We start from the raw sequence: 21,280 nt of genomic DNA, 5'->3' as shown, positions 1-21,280 counted from the left end.
AAACCTAAATGAAAACCCCAAGTGTCCAAAATCCCAAAGAAACATTCAGCTACTGAGAGAAAGAACAAAAAAACTTCATTATCCTGCTTGTCTCGGAAATGTTCCTGTTTCAGTGTGTGGAGGTCACTGGGGCTGATGTGGCTGCCCTTAGCTTCAGTGAGAATTTCAGTTTCAAAGCTGTCCATATGCACCGATAAAATTCCTTAAACATGGCTAATAGTTTTAAATGTCCTTGTCTTTAGTAAATTGCATCACAACCTGTAAATATCAGCTGTTGGGAGGTAGTTGCTATGAGACTAGAGACGCCTTAAATCTTCCTGGAGGCAAAGGATATGGGCAATTAGGTTCCAGTGGAACCAGGCAGCTCCTGTGCTTCACGTATTCAGTGCCGTGTTCTAAAGCCTTGTGAAAAATAGCACTTGTGTGTTCATGAAACATAGATGACAACTCAGCATAAACCAAACTGGCCCTTGTCCTCTTGGCTGATGGCATTTGTGGGAAGCAAGCTGTGTTTCAGTAGGGATGGTACGCAACTAGGCATATATAGTAAATACATCTATATTAGATGGATAATCAGCAAACAGGCTTTTCTCCCTCCCCTGCTCAATCAAAGGGGGCATGATGCAAACCATTGTGGAGCAAATGACTTAACAGAATTTCAAGCTTCTTACAGACAGAGTTTGCAGCTGGCTAATATTTTGTTAATGTGTTTTGCTTTTTGAAACATCTTTAAAAGCAAGCAAACAAATATGTTTCTGGCTGAGTGTATTTTCAGTGAGTGAAGTAAGTTGGAACATCAGGATTGGAATGTATAAACCAGAAACACTGAAGGTGCCCTGTGGCATACAGCAGAGATTCAATGAACCCAGAGCACTGAGAGACAGATAGGCAGGTTTTGTTTAAAGGTAAAACAGTTGTTTTTGCAGCGGTGCACTTGCAGCTTGAGTCTGCTGAAAACAGCCGGTGGGGAAAGAAGCAGAAAGGAACTGTCAGTGGTACAGCAGGAAGAGATGTGTGTGCTGCACAACCTGGGGTTTGCTGGCTGCTGCTTGCCATAGAACTGCCACAGAAGGTGTGACATAAGCTGCAATTAGACATTTAAATTAGTCCTGTTCTGTAATTTGATGCTATTGTAAATACTGTTTCTAGAACTACATAAGCATGCATCCCATTTCAGTGTGCTGTTGCACACTGTACAGTAAACAGGACATTTCCAGTCCTCACAGCCTTGATCTGAATGTTCTCTAGATTTAAAAACAAGCACAGCTTGTACAAGAAGTCTCAAATGTTTAACTTCTCTTCGGAATGCTATGACCCCACAGTACCAACTGTTACAGTCTCGAGTGAAAAAGGGAGCAAACTCTAGGATAAAACACAAGGATCACTTAAATATGTTGCAATATTAAGTTGAAATGGAAACTGAAGAGAGGGAACTCAAATTTGAGACAGACTGTCCATCAGGAAGTCAGCTTGGGGGAGATCTGAGAACTGTGTGTTACTAGTAGCCTAATGCTTCAGCTCAGTGTAGTGTCACCTCAGCTTCTCTGTGGTTTAAAATAGATTCTCCAGGCTATAAATTAGGTTTGGGGAAATGGAAATTAGCAAAAGGCAAAGCAAAGCCAAGAAAGGCCATGCCACATGAAAATAAGATATTTGTTGGAAATACTTTGTCTTTTTTTCTGAAAGCCTATTTCTTTAAGCAGAAGTGGAGACCACATTCACCTTTGTCACAGCTTCTCCTGTAACTTCCCTTTCTCCTGCTGTTTGTTCATCAATTTATTTCTACATTTAAAAAAATGAAATGCTGATTATATGGGAAATAAAGCTGTACTGGGGTATCATCAATTATTTTGCTTTCAGATACGATTTATTTGACTAACAACCTTAAAAGCTTTGACTGATTTAATTTTATTTTATGCTCATGAAATCCACAGAAGGCTGCCCCAGCCCTCTTCTTCAGCCTCTGCGTTCCAAGTCCCAGATGGCATTTCCCCTCTTGATTCTTTGATCTCAGGAAATTTTTCCTTAGAGGAGTAAACAATGATAGTAAGAAAATGTTCCTGTTACGTTTTAGATGTACTTACCAGTGTAGAAGGAATTTTTATTGCAGGAGAAAAATCAAATCCTTGTCACCTAACCTGCTAATTATGTTTGATAAATGTATGGTATGTATTTAATGCAAAGAGAATTTAGGAAATAATACACCTTGTGTAATTACAGCGACCAAGCTACTTCCATCAATCTAATTTTTCTGATTCAGGTTCATTTGCATTGCATTATTTTTATTAAATGAGCTTGCAGTGGGAGCCCTGCTCTCTGTCAAGAAGAAGAATCAAATACTGAACTATTTCAACATGCGGAAATCCAGTTGGCGCGTCGCACGCATCATGCATGGCTGCTCCGCTGCAGCAGGGAGACAAACCCATTCCTAATGGACATGCAGCCCCCCCACAAATGGCCATTCCACACAGGTGCTAAATGCAGCAGCAGGAAAGCCTCTACATAGCAAATGTGTGCAGCTTCCCCTCTCTTTGGTTGCTTACTTGTACACATGGTTAGTTGGAACCACTACAGGTTTCTAACACCGCTGCAGTGCAGTGGAAGGATTTGGTAGAGTGGAGTAGGCTCCAAATTCCTGTCTGCTGGGAAGTTGTGATACTGTAGTCATTGTGCCCCTGAACTCTGCATTGGTTAGGCCACACTTTGAGTACTGTGTTCAGTTCTGGGCCCCTCAGTTTAGGAAGGACACTGAGACACTTGAACGTGTCCAGAGAAGGGCAATGAGGCTGGGGAGAGGCCTTGAGCACAAGCTCTATGAGGAGAGGCTGAGGGAGCTGGGATTGTTTAGCCTGGAGAAGAGGAGGCTCAGGGGTGACCTCATTGCTCTCTACAACTACCTGAAAGGTGGTTGTAGCCAGGAAGGGGTTGGTCTCTTCTCTCTAGCAACCAGCACCAGAACAAGAGGACACAGTCTCAAGCTGCGCCAAGGGAATTTAGGCTCAAGGTGAGGAGAAAGTTCTTCACGGAGCGAGTCATTGGTCATTGGAATTGGCTGGCCAGGGAGGTGGTGGAGTCACCATCCCTGGAGGTGTTCAGGAGGGGATTGGATGTGGCACTTGGTGCCATGGTCTAGTCATGAGGTCTGTGGTGACAGGTTGGACTCGATGATCCTCGAGGTCTCTTCCAACCTTGGTGATACTGTGAAGTTGGTCATAACCCCTAAACTGTGTTCTAAGGAGAACTGGGATTCCTCCTGTAACACCATTCTGGGATGATCCTGTTATCCCAACTTGATCATACTCTCTTGATCTTCTGACATTTTCCAAGTAGTAATCACCTCATATTTCTGAGCCATGTTGGTGTAATTGCACCAGTTACTGCGTGTCAATAAACAATTTGCAGACTCAACAGAGTAGGCTGTTCTCTCTCTGCAGTAAAGTGATATAGATGTGATTGGGACAGGTGGGAAGAGAGGAGGAAGGGACACTGATACTACATCAGAAATGGAATTTTGTGCATTTCTCTTGATTACTTCAGATGCATCTCTCTGAAAATAGAAGTCTTGGATCTGCAGGTGATCCTATAGTAGAAACACCCTGGGCAGCCTCCATCACTGTGGTGTTACTGGTGTAAAGGGCTGGGCAGAAATAGCTGTGAGACACCTGCCATCTGTCCTGTGGATGTGCATCAGGAAAGATGGTTTAAATTTGGAGTTTGGGTTTGCCAGTTGGCTTTGGTGCTGCCCAAGATGGTTTGTGAGTAAAATAAAATATATCTTGTAACTGTAAATTCTTATCATGCTCCCCATTAGAGACTGTTCTCACACATGGCCCTTTGCAAAGGACAGGAGTAAACCAGTTTGGGTTTTTTTCCAGTGTTTCCTTTAACAGGACACTGACTCCAGCTTTGATTACTTTGAAATAAGTGGAGGATATTCCACATAACTTCCTTTAGCTTAGTAATTAATGTTAATAGATAAAGACTCTTCCCCCCCCCCCCCCCCTTAAAATAACTGCAATTCATTAAGTCAAATTCATTAGCAAGAAAGCTATGAACTGATGTTAAACTGTTAAGTCTTGGGACTAGTTAAAAATAATTCATCATGTGTACTCTGCATTCATTCTGTGGAAAATTATGAGATAATGGAATTGTTTCTCTGATGTGTAATAATTATATGTTTGAGAGTAAAATATTAGGATACTGCAAAGAGCTACATATAGTTACCACTAGTGCAAACAATCATGTTTATGGAAGGTTTTTCCAGCTCTAAATAGTCACTGGTAATTGCTGAACTCTTGCATGAGATATTTGCTATTTAATTTTTTATTATCATTTTTTTAACCTTTTTTTTTTTTTTTTTTTAAGCAATCATTTGCATCTGGACATAAAAATTGTGGCAAAGAATTGCTTACCCCGGTCAGATGGCCTGTAACAACTTGGACTGTTCAGATTTTGGAGTAGGGCGCAGCAACTTTACTAACATGGATATTTGGTCAGGAAATTGCTACAGTTTAAGTCTGCAACCTAATGTATTCTCTCAGGGATAATTACAGTGTGTTTGGGTTCCTTCTACATCAGCCCAAGGTAGAGCAGTCTGCTGGCTTCTCTTTGGCAGTGGCTACCCCAGGTACTTCTCAAGAATATGTAAGAAACTCTATAAAGTGCAACTAATGGATTATTTCATTGATTATAGATTTTAAGGCCAAAAGGCAGAGTTAAATCATCTCATCTGACAGCCTTTATAACATATGCCACTAAAATTAGCCTAGTTATTTCCATATTAAGCCTATAAACTTGTGTTTAAATAGAGTATATGTCGTGCTGCTTCAACTTGTCCTGATATTTCAAAGCAGGAGGAATCTGTCATTGCTGTTCAGTCAGACATTGAAATGCAGACCTCTTTGTTTGAATTTCATCAGCTTCACCGTCTGGATGGCCATCCTTGTTCAGGATTTTTGGAGGAGACAGAGCCTTTTACTGTCCAGTACTTACTCTTTTGCCTAAGATAAATATGGCTTGGCTCATACTTATTTCAGCATACATTTTTCTTCAATTTTTCAATAGGCTTGTGATGCTGGGCCCCAGAATTGTGGGCACTATTCCTACACAGCTCTCTTCAATACCACATACAGACAGGAAATCTTTCCTATTCAGTTTTTTGCAGTGAATAACATTAGGGATTTTTTACCAGTACATTACACAGAGAGGTTTTTCTGAATTGTTTTGTCTGTATAGTTCTGAAATATTCTGTCTCTTTATTCCTACCTGTACTTACTTTGTATTGGAACCTTTAAAAATCTGTGATATTTGAATAGGTCCAGTTTAGAGGACAGTAGCAGTTCATACCCTGATGAGATCACAGAATCACAGAATTAACCAGGGTGGAAAAGACCTTCAAGATCATCAGGTCCGACCTATCACCCAACACCATCTAATCACCTAAACCATGGCACTAAGTGCCTCATCCTGGGCAAACCATTCCAGTGAGATGATTGTTTCCTCTCATTGTTTCTTATTTGCTCAGCTTTTGTGTCATCCACAGGTTTTACCTGTAGTCCTTCACAAACCCTGGACAGCTGATCCTTAATGGCTCCCAACCAAATACACTCATATGGGGGTTACTCAGGTTACTCTTTTAGACGTCCTGCAGCTAGTTTGGGATGGCAGCCCATGGCTTATTGGTAGATGATTGTGCAAATTTGTTCATTTGCATTTTTATAGCACTAAAAAAAAAAGGCAGAACTTTTATCATGCCCATCACTATCAACCAAACTTACCAGAAATACAATCTGTGGTTGCTGTGTCTCAAGGATTTTTGCTGATCCTTTCTGTACTATTGTGCCATGATGAGGGAAATCATCTCCATGAATTCTTTGATGGATTTGTATTTACCATATTTAGATCTAAACAAATGTTACTACTTTGTTTTCTGACAGTTGTTGGATGTTCAAAAAGAGGTGGTATCACTGTGTGCAGGCACCTTTGCTATTGCTGTGGCTCTGATGTCATGCAATACGAAGTGTAAAGAGAATATCTGTGTGCTTTTGAGAAACACTATAAATTCCTGGCCTCATGTGAAGTTCTCTGGTTAGACTGAATTTTTAAACGCCTGATGGGAAAGCTTACTAGTGAAAGGTCTGCAGTGCTGCAGGATCATATTGCTGCTTTCCTTTTATCAAAACAAACAAATAAGTATCCATATGTTAGTATTTGGGCAAACTCTTCGACTCAAGCCATCTAGTCTGTTGTAATTATTTAAGAGCACTGTTACTTTGTGTCTGATCCTCTTGCAAAGCTAACGAGCTGCTCAACAAAGGAAAATGGTTTGCAGCGGGTAGGAGAAGAAAAACACTTTGGGAGGGAAGAAAACACTGGCTGAGCTTCTTAAATGACCTCTGGAGAAAGGCTTTGGGAAAAGAAATGACTTCCTCAAGTTTTGGGCGTGCATTTAAAGTATGATCTGGCAATTTTATTGAATTGGTTGGATTTCATTTTTAATCAGTTCAGTTTTATTGAACTACTTGATGTTGTAAACTATATGGTATTTTGGCCATTTAAGACAGGAGATGGAAGTTTGAATAGTGTTATTAAGCCTCCATTTAAATGAGCTTATGGAGCAATTAACAAGTGTGTTACTGGTGATTTAACAAATGGATTAATCACGGTTATCTTCTGGTTTGGAGCCTGGAAGGCTAAAGGCACCTCTAGGACTGGTGGTATACATTGCTGATGTCTGATTATTAAATAACTTCTTTGGGCAACTTATTTATAAAATGATTTAATATTGGAATTTTGAGTGAGTCTTTCTCATCGCTTATCCAGTTTGTTTAATTGGACAGGAAATTCTATACTTGGTAAAAATTGCAGCCTGTTCCAATCAGAATTTTCAGGCTGGAGTCAGCCACTAAGAAAATAGTGTTATTTATAGCCTTGAATACATTATGCTTTAAAAAAGAAATAATTAATGAGTAATTCAGAGAAATTAAAATTCTAAATGCCACGAAAGTGCATCTCCATGAATGTAATTGATAATTCCTTCGAAATTAAAAGCCTTTATTGATTGTTATGTCTTATCTGCCATAGCAGTTTAACAGCTGTGTACTAGCAAACTTTATTTCATATATATATATATATAAAAATAAAATAAACCCCCCCCCTCAAAATCCCTCTGAACTGTGGTGTTGGCTTTGGTACAGGGCATGAAATAATTTTCCATCTTACCCCACCGTTCTCCGAAGGTCAGACTTTAAATTGGGCTGTTACTGTCTTGCTGCAGAGTTTCCAAGCTACGTTAATTTTTGGCCTGCCATTGATGGATGGAGCAGTTTGAATTCTGACATGCAGCAGCCTGACTGGAATGACCTGCAGAGGCAGATGTCAGCCTGTTATTTCATGCCCGTTTGTCAGAAAGAAAAAACAGCTCTTTTCTTTTTTTTTTTTTAAAGCAGTACTTCTCTTATACATACAGAGAGCACTTGTAGGTGGACATGCTCTTGGATAGACAGACAGACAGACAGAGAGTCCTAGGAAAAAATCACAGATATTTATCATTTCCAGAAAACCTGGTTAGGGCTCTGGAGAATTTGTCAGTGACCAATCTGGAGAACGTGCAGATTCTTTTATTTTCTCTCCTGCAAGTGTGTACCAGGATAAGCTGGAGATTTGACAGTCTTTCATAAAAAGGAATGATTTGGCCCACAGATAATCTGAGAAAATTAACATTGCTCTTTTGTAGAGCAAAGAAAGGGTGTGGGGGGGGTGTGTGTGAATTTGGAAGAAAAAATTCCCTGTGTGATGCAATTTTTGCAGATTGATAGGGTATCAGAAATACTTTGTGCTCCTTGTCCCAGCATTTTCCCTGAGGATGAAATGGACCTTTTCATGTGCTCCAGGACACTCCTGGCAAGTTGGAACAAAACTTCCATCCAAAAATGAACATGGGGAAATGGACCTTTTCATGTGCTCCAGGACACTCCTGGCAAGTTGGAACAAAGCTTCCATCCGAAAACGAACATGGGGAGGGATTTTTGTCATTAACATATAAAAATCAATGGGAAGGGCTAATGCAGGCAGGAAGAGCTGAACTTCTAGACTTGAGACTTGGCTTGTAGAGTCCTGAGTGAGAAGTAATTTATTTGGTTGACATGGGTGAAAAAATGGAAATACTTAAATGATAAGAATTGCAAATTACTCTTAGGTTTTAGCAAAGCCTGCGAGGGACCGTCCTGCCTTTCAGCCTCACACTGCACATGGCTGGTCTGAGCAGCAGGAACAGTGTCCTGAAGCTTTGCCAGGGACATCCTAATGCTGGTGAAATGGAGTGAATGAGTCCTGGGGTCATGCTCTGACCTCAGTGGAGTGAAGAGAAGTTTTGCCATTGATTTTGAGAGGATCGATATTTTCTCATGGTATCTTTTCTTCATTTGGTCATTCCCCAATTAGAATTATTTCCTTGACAAACTCTAAATTATGACTTTTACTTTCAGAACCAATTCCTTGTTTCCAGAATACACAGGCTCTATAGAAAACTCTTTTAGCTAAGATGAAAAAAAAAAGAAACATGACTCACATCATGGTCTGGTTGGAATCACATAGGGGTTTAACATGTTAATCCTAAAGGTAAGAAACAGTTGTGGACATTTGCAGCCATTAGACAAAATCCTATTGTGTAAGCAATGATGGGCACAGGGCCATTTTAATGACAAACCCAAATAATTTCTAAGGTCATCTTTTTCATGTATGTTTTAATATTGGGTAATGTGAAGTCATGGCTTTGTTTTTAAATAAAGAAAACCTTTAAGCTGTGATTGTGAGCTGTAGGTCTACAGCAGGGAAAGCTCCCAGAAAAGCCTCTGAAAAAGCCATAGTGACTGGGGAGATGAGTTGCTGAACAGAACCCAGTCTTATGTTTGAGCCAGGGGAGCAATGTAATCCATGGTTATGTAATGTAAAAAGGACCACATCCAGGAAAAGGAAAATAGGAAAGGAGAAGGAGCATTATCAGTGGATAACAGAAATAAACACAAGATGTAAGTTTTTAGCAGCATGTGCAGTCATCTGTTAAAACAGCATAGCTGGAGATCTGGTGGTTCCCTGCCACTGAATGCCTTGGATTTCAAGTCTGGGTATTTGTAAGGCTTTTTTTCCCTGTAACTGTAATAGCTCAAGTAGAAATATGGGCTTGATGCAGAGATTGTTACATGAGTTTCTTTGTCCAAATGATGAGGAAGACAATACTCCAAGAGTTGATTTTTTTTTTTCCTAGAAGCTAACAGTCTTTAATTTCTTGTGTCTTTTAAGCCAAAGGCAGCAAACAGAGAAGGCTCTGCTGCAGAGGCACTGGGCTAGTGCAGCTGGAAAGCCCCAAAATAACTAAAAATGCTGATTTCTAGAAACATTCATAACAGCAGGGTGGAAGTTGTGCTTCCTGACAAGTGCACAGCAAATCATAGATAGCTGTTTACTGTAAAATTGGTGCTGAAATGGATAGGGGAGGGCTCATTTATTAAAAAAAGGAAAGAAAAAGTCTAAGTACTGATGCAATTGCTCTGTGCTGGCAGGACAAACCTTCTTTCCCTGTCCATGTACTTCAGGATTCCTCTAAGCTCTCCTCCACACCATGTTGATAACTTCTGGGATAGGCTCCACAGGGAGGTAGTTGAATCCCCATCCCTGTAGCTGTCTAAAAGACAGAGATGTGGTGCTGAGGGACATGGTTTGGCACCAGACTTGGCAGAGTTAGAGAATGGTTTAACCTGATGGTCTTAAAGGTCTTTTCCAACCAAAATGATTCTGTGATTCATTCTACCAACAAACTTCCTGAAGATTTTACCTCAATTCATAAAAGTTCTGTAGAAAGAAACTTTGGGAAGGTTAAGCAGGAGAATACTGGCAGTTAGCTGCTTTTCTATTATGTCAGAAAACAATTTCTCCTTTTAAAGCTGAGCTGCTCCCTACCTGGGAAAAGTACTCAAAGTTCCTTGCAGAAATGATTAGTGAATTGAAAGCAGAAATTGCACAGGTTATTTTGTTGCTATAATTTCTATGGATCAGGGTGTTTAAAAATCATTTTATATGGTATTTACAAAAGAAGAATTCTGTAGATGAGTGTTTGATGTGGAAGCTCCAGGCAGTCTGGTGTGGCCCAGTGCTTTTCAGCTTTGTCATTTGAAAGACATTTGTCCCTGGTCTTGTACTACATAGCTGAAACAGAGTTGACTTAATTTTTCTACTGTCTTTCCATGTACATGTAATTATCCCAGGCTGATGCTGACTGCTGCATCTTGTTTGGTTACACGATTTGTCTCAAAATGCTGCAGATGATCAGGATGGGGTTGTCATTTCCCACTTCCAGAAGTCATTAATGGAGACTTGTATAGCCCCTCTCTGATGTTGTTCATCCCTTTTCCAGTGAATATCCAAGGACACAGACCTCACTTTAACAACCTCATCATAAATTGGTCTGTAAAGTTAACTACTTTGATGTTAAAGGACTGGAAAAGCGTTGGTGACATCTCTCTTCTGTTGGTGTTTGGAATGGCAGAAGGAAATCAAAGTCCTCTCTCTTTAGCAGATTATTACTATAACCAGATGTTGAGGTTTTCCACATGCTCTATGGTTTATTTTTGCTCTCTGGCTGAATATAGAAGCCAATTACTTTTTACAGTATGCTTCTTAATGCAAAGAAACTAAGTCTGACTATGCTACTTGAAATGCCAGTTATAATTGCCTTGGTAGAAATAATCATGTGGAGGGGGTGTGGATGTGGGGGTTGCCTTCTGTTAGAAGACTAATGTACATCCATCATTTGAAATAAGCCCCTGCGTCCTTGTTCCTGTGTTTGTCATCTTGGTAAGTCAGAAATTGTACTTCTGTTCCTAATTGATGTTGATCACAACAGCACATTGATAAAACTGCTCCTTAATGTCAGCTTCCTGGAGGCATGTAGAGCACTGGTGAGAGCTGGGTGTAGGTAACAGCACTGGCAAACAGCTTAGACTTTAGAACATTTTCCCAGAAGGCTGCAGGTATGGTCTTGTTGGTGGGTTGATTCTGGGGGTTTGGGATAGAGGGTGCTTGTTTCCCAATGGTTCCTTGCCCGTAAGAAATTTAGATTCATCAGTAGGTAAATGTCCCAAGCACCAGAACTGGAGGTAAATGGCCTGACCTGTTTCACTGAGTTACTGTTCTAACTCCAGAGGGACATTTTAAATCTCCCCTGTAGTCAGTTGTTCAAAACAGGCTGGAACACAGTTCCCAGCAATCTGGGTTTTAGGGGATGGCCAGTGAATCGTGCAGGGCATGATGAAAGGGCTTTGCGTACGTGTGGTGCGTTGTAACTGCACCTGGCTTTGGTTTGCAGCCTGGATGCTGATAGATGTTAGTCCTAAAGTGATCGGTGCTCTCAGTGTATGTTGTGTCAAATGCTCCTACATATCTGCCTGTTATCTTTTCCCATCCTTCCTGTCCCTGTCTCTTCTCTGCACCTGCAAGGCAAGGAAGGACACACATTTTTCCTGTATCTGCTTGTGAAACGTTTTCAGCAACGATGACAACATGATAGTGTAACCAGAGCACCTACTCTTTTTCCCCACCAGAACACTGCATTTCTTTCCACAGTCAATCTCTATCATAAATAATAAAACACAATCTTGGGGACCACATGGCAAACTGGGGTGACAGTTTCTTTGCTTGAATTTTCTTGATATAAAACTTCCTGATAGGCTTCTCATTTGCCTAATGTGAAATCCAGAGCCACACTGAAGAGCTTGTATTGCCACATGAGTCTGGTGTCCATTTTGCTGAGCATATCCTGGCCTGTGCTAACTACCTGACACTCAGTACTTGTCAGCAGAACGGTTTTCTCACCACTGTCCTGCTGGCAAATGTAAGGTTTAGGAGTGAGATCTCAATGTAAGGAGTAAACAGATGCATGCTGGACGAAGTTGTTGTGGTCTCACTGCTGTGAAGCTGTGCAATCTTCTGTTTCTTTGGGACCCTTCAGCAGGATTCTCTTGCTTTTAAGGTCTGACAGTCTTCTTCATTAAGATACATTTTTGTGCATCATTTCACAGGGCTTAATATTTCTGCACAAAGTGACTACTTTTTATATCACCAATGCAAAGAAAAGATTAGATTTCTCACCTTGGAATCTGAGCAGTGGGCAGATACCTAAACAAGGTGTCTTCACTAATTAAGCAGCCCACCATGCCAATAGCACTGTAACTGAAAGCCCAGTTGGTCTCACTAAATTAGCAATGGCACATATAAACCCATTAACTTCTGAGACTTCTTCATAGGTGAGGCCTATTTGGGATCCATGAACACCTAGATAAAGGCTTATGTGTTGATTCTATTATTGATTAAATAGTTTGTTATCCTATTGGCTATACATTATTGATTGGTATATTTGAAAGTAAATAGGAATTGGAGCCTTATTGATAAATTGATATAAGCAGCCTTCAGCCTGGATGAACCTTGGGCCGTTTCAGCATTCAAACCACAAAGCAGTGACATTTCTAAAAGCAGATCCAACGCAGAGACTACAGACTGTGCCACGTTCCCATGATTTAGGACATGAAATGTTCTTGGCTGTTGAAAGATTAAATTTAAGCTTTAGGACCCAGAAATTTGACTTTATAACACAGATGAGCTCTGAAAAATACTAGGCAGCATTCAGAGGAGAACAGAAACTAACTCCTGAATCTGAGACCGGTAGAATGGTGAGGAATAATTAATTATTCAGGTGTCATCCATTACTAAAAGTATTCCTTCAACAAGACCCGAGAATTGTCTTCCAGTGGAAATTGTACAATTACCTATGGAGTAAATGGTCTAGTATACATTCATATGTCAAAATGCGCTTCAAGATGTATGTCAGCACTTTTGTGCAGAAGAGGGAAATAAATCAGAGGCATGCCTGAACTGTTCTCCCTGTGCTGGCACTTCTGAAGTCCCATTTCATCTGCTGCAGTTACTGTGAAGTCCGTGAAAAACTGTTAGGGCTTTCTTCTCCTTTTGTTAGGGCTTTCGTCTCTCTTTTTCTGCTTTTGTTATTTAACTTCTTAAATGAAGTAATCAAATGCAAAATTTTCCTGTTAAAACCTTCTGTACATTTTTCAGAATCAATTTTGCTGCCATTTTGGTGTGAAAATGGAGGTAATTCGTTCTCGTGTCAGACCCGGGTATTGAAGTGCTCAGTGAGTAATAACTGCTCAAAGTTTTAAAATATAACTTTTGCTAATTGCATTTTCATGTGAGTGCTTTTAGCTCTGTTCCAGCCCATAACACTGTAAGTTGCTGGGCATCAAGTGATGATTTTGTGTATAATCTTGCTAGACACAGAGAGTATCTGAGCTGGGGATGAAATACACCAGTACTTCTGTATTTTTCTTATGAGAACATGAGAATCTACTGGGTTATGGCAAGACTCGAGCGACACAGAAGTCCAGTTGCTACTGGTAATGTTTTCACAGTATTTAGTTTCTACATTGCTTAACAGTTTGAAATGGAAATTTTCAGAGTGCTGATTATAGAGTCATGGGCTATCACCTGTGTGAACAGGATCCCAAATACAGACATCATCCTCAGTGTGGCGAGACGTGATGGCTAAACTGATATGGCAATCTAACAGTACATACAAATGCTTTAGGTTCAGCATTCAGCACTTACACAAGCTGCAAACTCTGTCCTGCTTACCCAGGTCATTACCCTTAGACTTCAATAGTATATGGTGGAGAATTTGCTGGACTGTAATGCAGCGTTCTTTGTGAATTTTTAACTTGTCTCTTTGGCAAACATCTGCCAAGATGAGCAATGATTCATATGTGGAGACAAAATCCAGTTGTGGATTTTCATGTTGTGGTCTGGCACTGCTTGAATGAAGGGGTTCAACTTAGATCATAAGGAAAACTACTTCAACTGGGAGACCAGCAATACATGGCTGTTGTCAGGGCTGGTGTGAGTATGTACACTAGCTTACCATAAAGCTGGCTATGTGCTTGTCTTCAGGAAACTTCAGCTGGATCCACAAATAACTACTGCTTGGTTCTGTTTTGAGCAGACTTGCTTATATGAAGTCCAGGGTCTGAGTACTAGAGTCTATGAATGCCTGAGTAACCGGGACCACAGCTTCACTTTTGTCTGCCTGCAGTTGCTCTTTTGACACCTTCTGACATCACCCAGCAGAACTCTCAAAGAGCAGTGCAGCTTGGGTGCTTTAGTCTGTAGTTTGTCGGGCTGTTTTTTTTCCTTTTCTTTTGGAGCAAGTCACTGATGTCACTCAGCTCCTGTTGCTCAAAAAATTGATATTGTTTCCTTTTTCTTACCTCCCCTTTGCCTCCCCCAGCTAGATTTAAATAACAGCAAGGCTCCTATTTAAAATGATAACATCCAGGAAATTAAAAGTTAAGCCCTTCACTGTCCATAACTCAGTGTCTCTGCTTTCCCCTTCTCAGCAGTGGTGTAAATGAAGGATGAAGCCTCAGCCTGAGCTTCCAATTTCCTGGCTGTTGTCGGTGTGTATCACGCCGTCGCCGTTACACAAGTTTCATTTCTGGAAAGGATTCAGACACAATATATTATAGAAAACTAGAGAATAGCCAGGGGCAGGAATTAAGTATTCTGCAAAGGTTCATATTAACCTAAATTACCTCAATGTTTTGTTGAGTAAGCGATGAAATTTAGGTTGTAAAGTATTATTAGTAAAATGCTTATCATTTGCAAAGGGATTACTTACAATTATAGCTTGCAATTTCTTCTATCTTGATAGCTTTGCCTTTTAGTAGTTTAAGGACTTGTATCATCATGATGTGTTCCCCTTCCAGCCTCTTTGAAGCACGGACTTGACTGGTTCTGACTTTTACAGTGGTGACCTGGCTCTAAGAGCACAGTGGGAAAAATCAGGAGAGAAATTCCAAGGGCTGGGAAGGATGACGTTGGTGCTAGAGGTATGCTCAAAGGAATTTCTACAAGAGAGACTGGAGTAGCCGAGAAAATCGGCAGATGAAAGGCACAAGAGCAGAGGACTAATCTGTTTCTGCAGAAATGTAATAAAAATATTTTCTGAAGGCTTACAAAACACTGAACTGTGACTTTCTGAGTAGGTAAAGCTTGTTGGCCGCCACCGCCTCGGTAGGGCTAATTCACACTTCAGCTGCTCATCTTTTGTTGCCTACTACCATCTACAAAAGCTCTCTTCTATTACATTCCACAGAGCCTCCCAGTCTGGAGGAGAAAAAATGACAGCATTTTTTATTGTTTTAAATTCATCTTATTACGTGCATCTTTCAGGAAGAAGTGATAGATGAGCTCCCTTTTTTTTATATCAATTCATATTTTGTTCTGGTTTTTACCTTTACTGAGTTAGTATCTTCCCAGTCTGTTCAGTGGTCAGGCTCGTGGCAGGTGCATCTTTCTTTATTGCTTTGAAAAATGGGGTGCCCTTATTCTTATTAAACTCAAAATATCTTAAATGAATTTCAGATTTATATGTGGAAGTCTCACTATTTGCAGAATGAATCATAAATGCCAGTAATGCAATTTTAAAGAGACGTTTTCTCATATAAGAAGAAAAATCCTTGAATCTGGGGCTCCGGCTTTACCTGCTCTGCCCAAAGGTGCTGGCGATAGCTTCCTGGATCCTTTTTGTTGTTTTAACAGCACAAAGGTAGACAGGAATGGAGAAGAGAAAACTCTTCAAATGTTTTGCTGGATGTTTGCTTATTTGTGGGTGTTTTGTGTTTGTATAGGTGTCTGAGAATCTCGTGTGCTTACAAACGCCTGCACAGACAAACACAACCAACATTACAGTCGGTGGCAGCAAATGGGATAGAAAGATTTAAATAAATATTGATTTTGCCTGACACTGATTTTTCTTTTGTGGTGTGTCTGCTGTCTGCAAAGTCCAGGTAACAAATATACCTCTGTGTATATTTGGTAATGACAGCAATAGCCAACGCTACTCATTCTAATGGGGGGTTTGCTGACTAGAAATGGCTCTGGTGAGGGATAGCTTTGTGACCTTCTTTTTAATGTTGAGAAAAAAAAACCACAATTTGTGGGTTAGGAAGGGAATTGGGATTATTATTTTTTTTCTGGGGTTGTTTTTATGGTTTTGTTTGTTTGTCTGTAATGTAACTTTTTATGGCTGTAAATCTGTACTTTCAGGTTATTTTCACAGATTTTACTCCAGAATTTGAACCACTCCTTATTTATAGTTATTTTATAGTAATCCCACTGGAAAAAAAAAAAACAACAACCAAACAATCTATGCAATTCACAGCCTAATTTGTCTGTCTTTTAAAACTCTAAGACGTGTTCTGCCTTGTCTTTCCTATTGCTTTTTTTCTGCATTTGCCAAAATCCAGGATCAAATACAACTCTGTTCAATTAGGGAAAGTTTCAAATCAGTCTGTGTTTCAGAAGATGGCAAATAAAATCCAAACATTACCAAGTGGCTGGGGAAATAATTGGTATTCCTTTCTTTTCTATCAGACCCTAAGTTCAGAAGTTAAAAATCCATTTACTATTTAAGCTTCCATTAGAACAGCTTGTATGTCACATTAGCTATTAATTCTGTATGCAGCCCAACTGTTGAGATCCACAAGGAGGAAATAAGTTAATTACAATAGAAAAGAAAAGGGAAAAAAAAAAGGTTTGTGAAGATCCAACTAAGAAAAAAACCACTGAAGTGAACATTAACATTTCCTCATTGTTTGCTGAAATAACAGATCAGGTATGGGCTTGTGGGAGTTGTGGGTGTGGGTAAGAGGATCTGAGTTCTGCCTCACCATTTGCCATCCAGGATACTTCAGACATCATTTTACACCTTATACACTGATGTCCTTTGGGAAGCATTTTATGATCTGATTTTGGTGGAGTCTGTGTAGAGGACCTGTTTGAACATTGATTGACAATGGTCTGGCCCCTCCCCAGGTGCATGGATATTACCAAGTGAGTTCACAAACCTGTGTCTTCTCCTCCCCTTATGCTCATCAGTGTGATGCTTGACCTCCCTGGATTTCAGTGAATATGAGGCTTGCCAATCACATATCAAGCAATGAAATGCCAAGTCCATTTCAGAGGATGTTATTGTTTTGTATTGTAGACAGCAAGCTTTCCTCAAACAGCCTGTGCCATGTGTGACAATCTGCTCAGCCCTCACCACACAGAAAAAGTAGCCCTTTCTTTAAACCCTTGGAAAGGCCACAGAGAACCTGTGGTACAAAGAAAGGAGAGATGACTTTAAGCCTTTTGTGCTTTACAACTTTTGTGCTTCTGTAGAGTTAAAAATTGTCAGGTATGCAGTGTACATAGTAAGACCTGTTCCACCAGGATCTGAACTTCATCCCAGTACTTCATTCCGTGGGAGATGTGTGCGTCCTGGTTTACAGGAGTTGGTCCCAGTGATGCTGTGGTTTTGGCAATTAACAACAGAGTCTTTTCCAGTCGTTTCTTAGCATAACCAGTCCAAGTGAGGCTTCATGAATAATTCTCTCTACCATGAATACATACCCTGAGTACCATCTCAGAGCTGAGACATGCTTGTGAAACAGAGATCTCAAAACAGGAGCAGAGAGCTCCTGACAGGTTGGTGTTAAACAGCAAATTCGTAAGGAAACCCGAGCTGTGCTTACAGCCAGAGACATTGTACTGTGCCCAGCTGAAAATCAGATCAGGCTTTCCTCCAGCAGTGGGGAAATGCATCTGCAAGTGTGATATCAGACTACAGTATCTGCAGCAAACACCTTCTTTATCATAGACTGTTTATCTTAATTTTATAGACTGGATGGAGATTCTGTAGGTTTGGTTTTCACATCAACTCATTCTGCTTTTTCCAGGTTCTCTTTCCTCCTCTGTTCAGTGTCGGTGCTTTTGGCAGCTGCATTTTCCCTTTTTTTATGTTGCCTTTTTTTTTTTTTTCCCTTCCCAATTTTCTTCCTGCCCTGGACATAAAATACAGGCCTCTAGCATATTAAACCCACAGAGTGACATTTCCATTTCTAGCTGAAAGTAGCCCAGTTTCTTTGAAGAAGTAGAGATTTGTTTCTCTGGGGTTTTTTTTTTTGTTTCTCTGAACGTTACCTTCGTGAGACATGTACAAGCATTGCTTAAAATGTAGAGAAACGGCATTATAATTGATAATGGTACTTTAGCAGCATCCAGCACCATCCTGGGTGGTGCAAAGTGAGCCATTGTAGGAGTTGAGCTAAAAATATTGCATTAACACTTAGAGAAAATGAAATTTTTATACTTGATTTGCTCATGGTCATATGGTTGCAACTAAACACAATTTGAGCTGTCACCTCACTGCAGAAAAAAATATGCAATTTTGGAATATTTGAAATGAGCTTGATATTAGATTCTATAACTCAGAATGACACAGGAAATAGCATTTGCAACATGATTGGTTCATTACTATTTGGTAATTGCAGTCCATCATTCTAAAGCGGAAGCTAAACCACAAACAAATGATCGTGGCACTCGGCATCTCTGTATCTTGAGTTGTCACTTTGGGGATGGCTTTAGGAGATACAAGTTGTGTATGTTTGGAAGCTTATATTTTTCCCTCCCCTTTATCATTTCAGGAGAGTGGTTTTCATCATAAACTAACATGTCAGCCTAAGCATCTACATTTAAAAAAAAAATAAAAAAATATATTATTTCACAATTTTCCACATGCACATTTGATGTAAACCCTGGAGGTGTATTCCCTGAGTACCTATTACCTCCATTTTAGGGAAATTACATTAAATTATTAGTGACAAATTTACTTGTCTGCCAATGTGTTTTTCTTGAATTTTACTACAACATCAATACTTGGCTGTTTTATATGGGCCCTCATTTACCTGTCTTTGAAGGCAGTCACCCCTCTGGGAGCTTTGCCTGTCACTAACATGCACTAGGAAGACTCTTTAAGTTTAACATTCACTGTTTTGAATTAGATAAAAAAAAATATGTTGCACTTAAAAAAAATACAATATGCTTTTTCCCACGCAGCATTTTAAAGTCTCCCCTCTCTTTTGGAGGGCAAACCCAGTTACAGCACGTTGTGCACAAAGGAGAGATACGGGTTTGTCAGCATAAAGGCCTTCACCGGCAGCTGACACCCAAGACGAGGCACGTAAACCCCCCTTCTCTTGTACATCTTGGGTTTAGGAAATTAGCAGATTTCCCTTGTTTGTGTCTAGTCAAGAATCCTTTCCACTCTGATGCCAATAGAAAATGGAAAAAATGTCAGACCAAGAGCTTAAGTCAGCTACAGGACTTTAAATCTCAATCACAGTTGCACAAGGAAATACAACTATGAGGCATATGGAAAATAATTTGGACCTTTTAAAGCTGTCACAGCATGTCTGGGAGAGAGGTTTACTTGCCTGCCTTTTATAAATCTTTAAAGTCTTTGTCTTCAAACGCAATTAGCGTTAATTCCAAATAAATGAGTGTTTCAGGATTCACTGTGCTGTGGTAATGTTTGTTCAAGTCCACAAAAAAAATATTCTGCTTTTTGAACCCGAAGCCTTTGCAGCCCAAGTTCCTCCTGCGGAGTGCAGGAATAAAGCTTTCCTTCTGAGGAAGGGGATCTGGGTGCTTTCATCTTGGGTGATTGATGTCCTAGCAGCATCAAGCCACCTTCTGTTGTAATCTGCTCAGGTCTGGAGGAGAAGCGAGATTCTGCTAGTTCAGTGCTGGTCAAAGATTTCTAGGGGAATACTTTGGTGCTTCAGCAAATAATATCAGCTGTAGAACAATGCAGTATTTTCTTCCCTAAAATATTGATCACTGCCACTGGAGGTATCTGCATGTTATTGGACACAAGGGGATGTCACCTCCCCACATCACTAACCTGAAGGTTGAGAAGCACTAATTAATGAACACCTTGCAGTGTCTGTAAGAATGCATGGGCAGAGCTGTGTGAGCACAATCATTGTCATATTATCGTTCTGGGAGAGATTCTTTGCTGGTAAAACTGGTACAAACAACACCACTGAAGCCAGTGAAGCAACAGGGCTGTAGAGTAGCAAATAATCTGCCCTGTGGCTTTATTTATTTGTGTCTCATTCACTGCCTTGTGGACCAGATTCTGTTACAGCCCTTTGGGTCTTATACATTGTAAACAAGAAAGGATCATGTTGATAGTAATAAATTCTGTGTCAGGCTTCCAGCAGTTGGGATTTCTAATGCTGGAGCATCAAATCAGGAGTTGGTGTGTCCAGAAAACATGAGGAGGTGAAAATTGCTGATGAAGGTTGCTACAGTAGATGACAATGTGCTAATCAAATTCCTCTTGATTTAGCAAAGTAGTTGAATAAAATCAGCTTTTAAATGGGACTTTTGTTACCTCAAGATAACTTGTGCTCTAAAAAGAGAAAGGAAGGATCTCTGAATGGGAGGAATGTGGAAGGAAGATGATGGGGGAAACAATTAGATCCAGGATCTTTGCTCTGTGCTTCAATGGCTAGATTACCCCACTGGTATTTTGGGTTGGATTGTATTGATAGCCCCAACCCCAAGGGTTATAGCTGGGGACTGGACCTCTGCTGCACTTCCTGCTCGGTCTTTGTGTGCAGGCCCATGTATTCTAAAAACATGTAAACTTCTGTTCTAGTCACTTTCCACTGTGTGTGCATCCATGTATAACTGCAGAGGGAATCTAGATCCCAGTTTGTGTTCTGATGAGATACAAGTGAAACAGAGCATGTGTGAGAAGGAACAACACTGTGATTCCTTCAGGGAGCAATCTCGTTCTTTGTTACATCAGTACTAGAGTCTCTCTGTTCCAACAGTGAATAAAACAGGATTAAGCAACATACTAATAAATTTATTCAGCATTGATAACATTTTTCTTTCACATCTTTCCTTGCCCAAAGTATTATTTCAATGACTAGTGACTCTGCCATTCCTCTTTGGCACAGGGACTGCTGTAGAACTGTGAGAATTCCTCTGGATGAATGTTACTTTTCCTAATCTGACTGTATTTTCATAACCTGTTTGTGAGGGACACATTTCCCATTCTCACCCTTATTTATCTGATATCCAAATACAGACATGACAAGTCCACATGGCACAGCAGCAGACAGGAGAGGTGAATATGAAGTCTCAATGCACCAAAATCAGATTGCACCAACACCCTCACCCCCTTTCACAACAGTCTCTCCAAAGTAAGAAGAGAAACACATCTTTGAGACGCTCATATGCAGTGGATGTGGGTCTTATACATTGTAAACAAGAAAGGATCATGTTGAAAGTAATAAATTCTGTGTCAAGCTTCCAGCAGTTG

General features: G+C 40.2%; 1 long non-coding RNA gene across 1 annotated transcript in view; it reads left to right on the top strand.

Moving 5' to 3' along the window:
- The window catches only part of LOC137447289 (uncharacterized), a 386,565-nt gene that overhangs the window by 142,570 nt on the left and 222,715 nt on the right, over positions 1 to 21,280 (top strand). The gene's annotated exons all lie outside the window — the stretch shown is intronic.

This window comes from Melanerpes formicivorus, unplaced genomic scaffold (assembly GCF_026170545.1).
Source record: "Melanerpes formicivorus ecotype bairdi unplaced genomic scaffold, bMelFor1.0.p_v2 SCAF_20, whole genome shotgun sequence".
Classification (NCBI taxonomy): Eukaryota; Metazoa; Chordata; class Aves; order Piciformes; family Picidae; genus Melanerpes; species Melanerpes formicivorus.
Note: the sequence above shows the minus strand (reverse complement) of the source record. Positions and strands in the feature narration are given on the sequence as shown.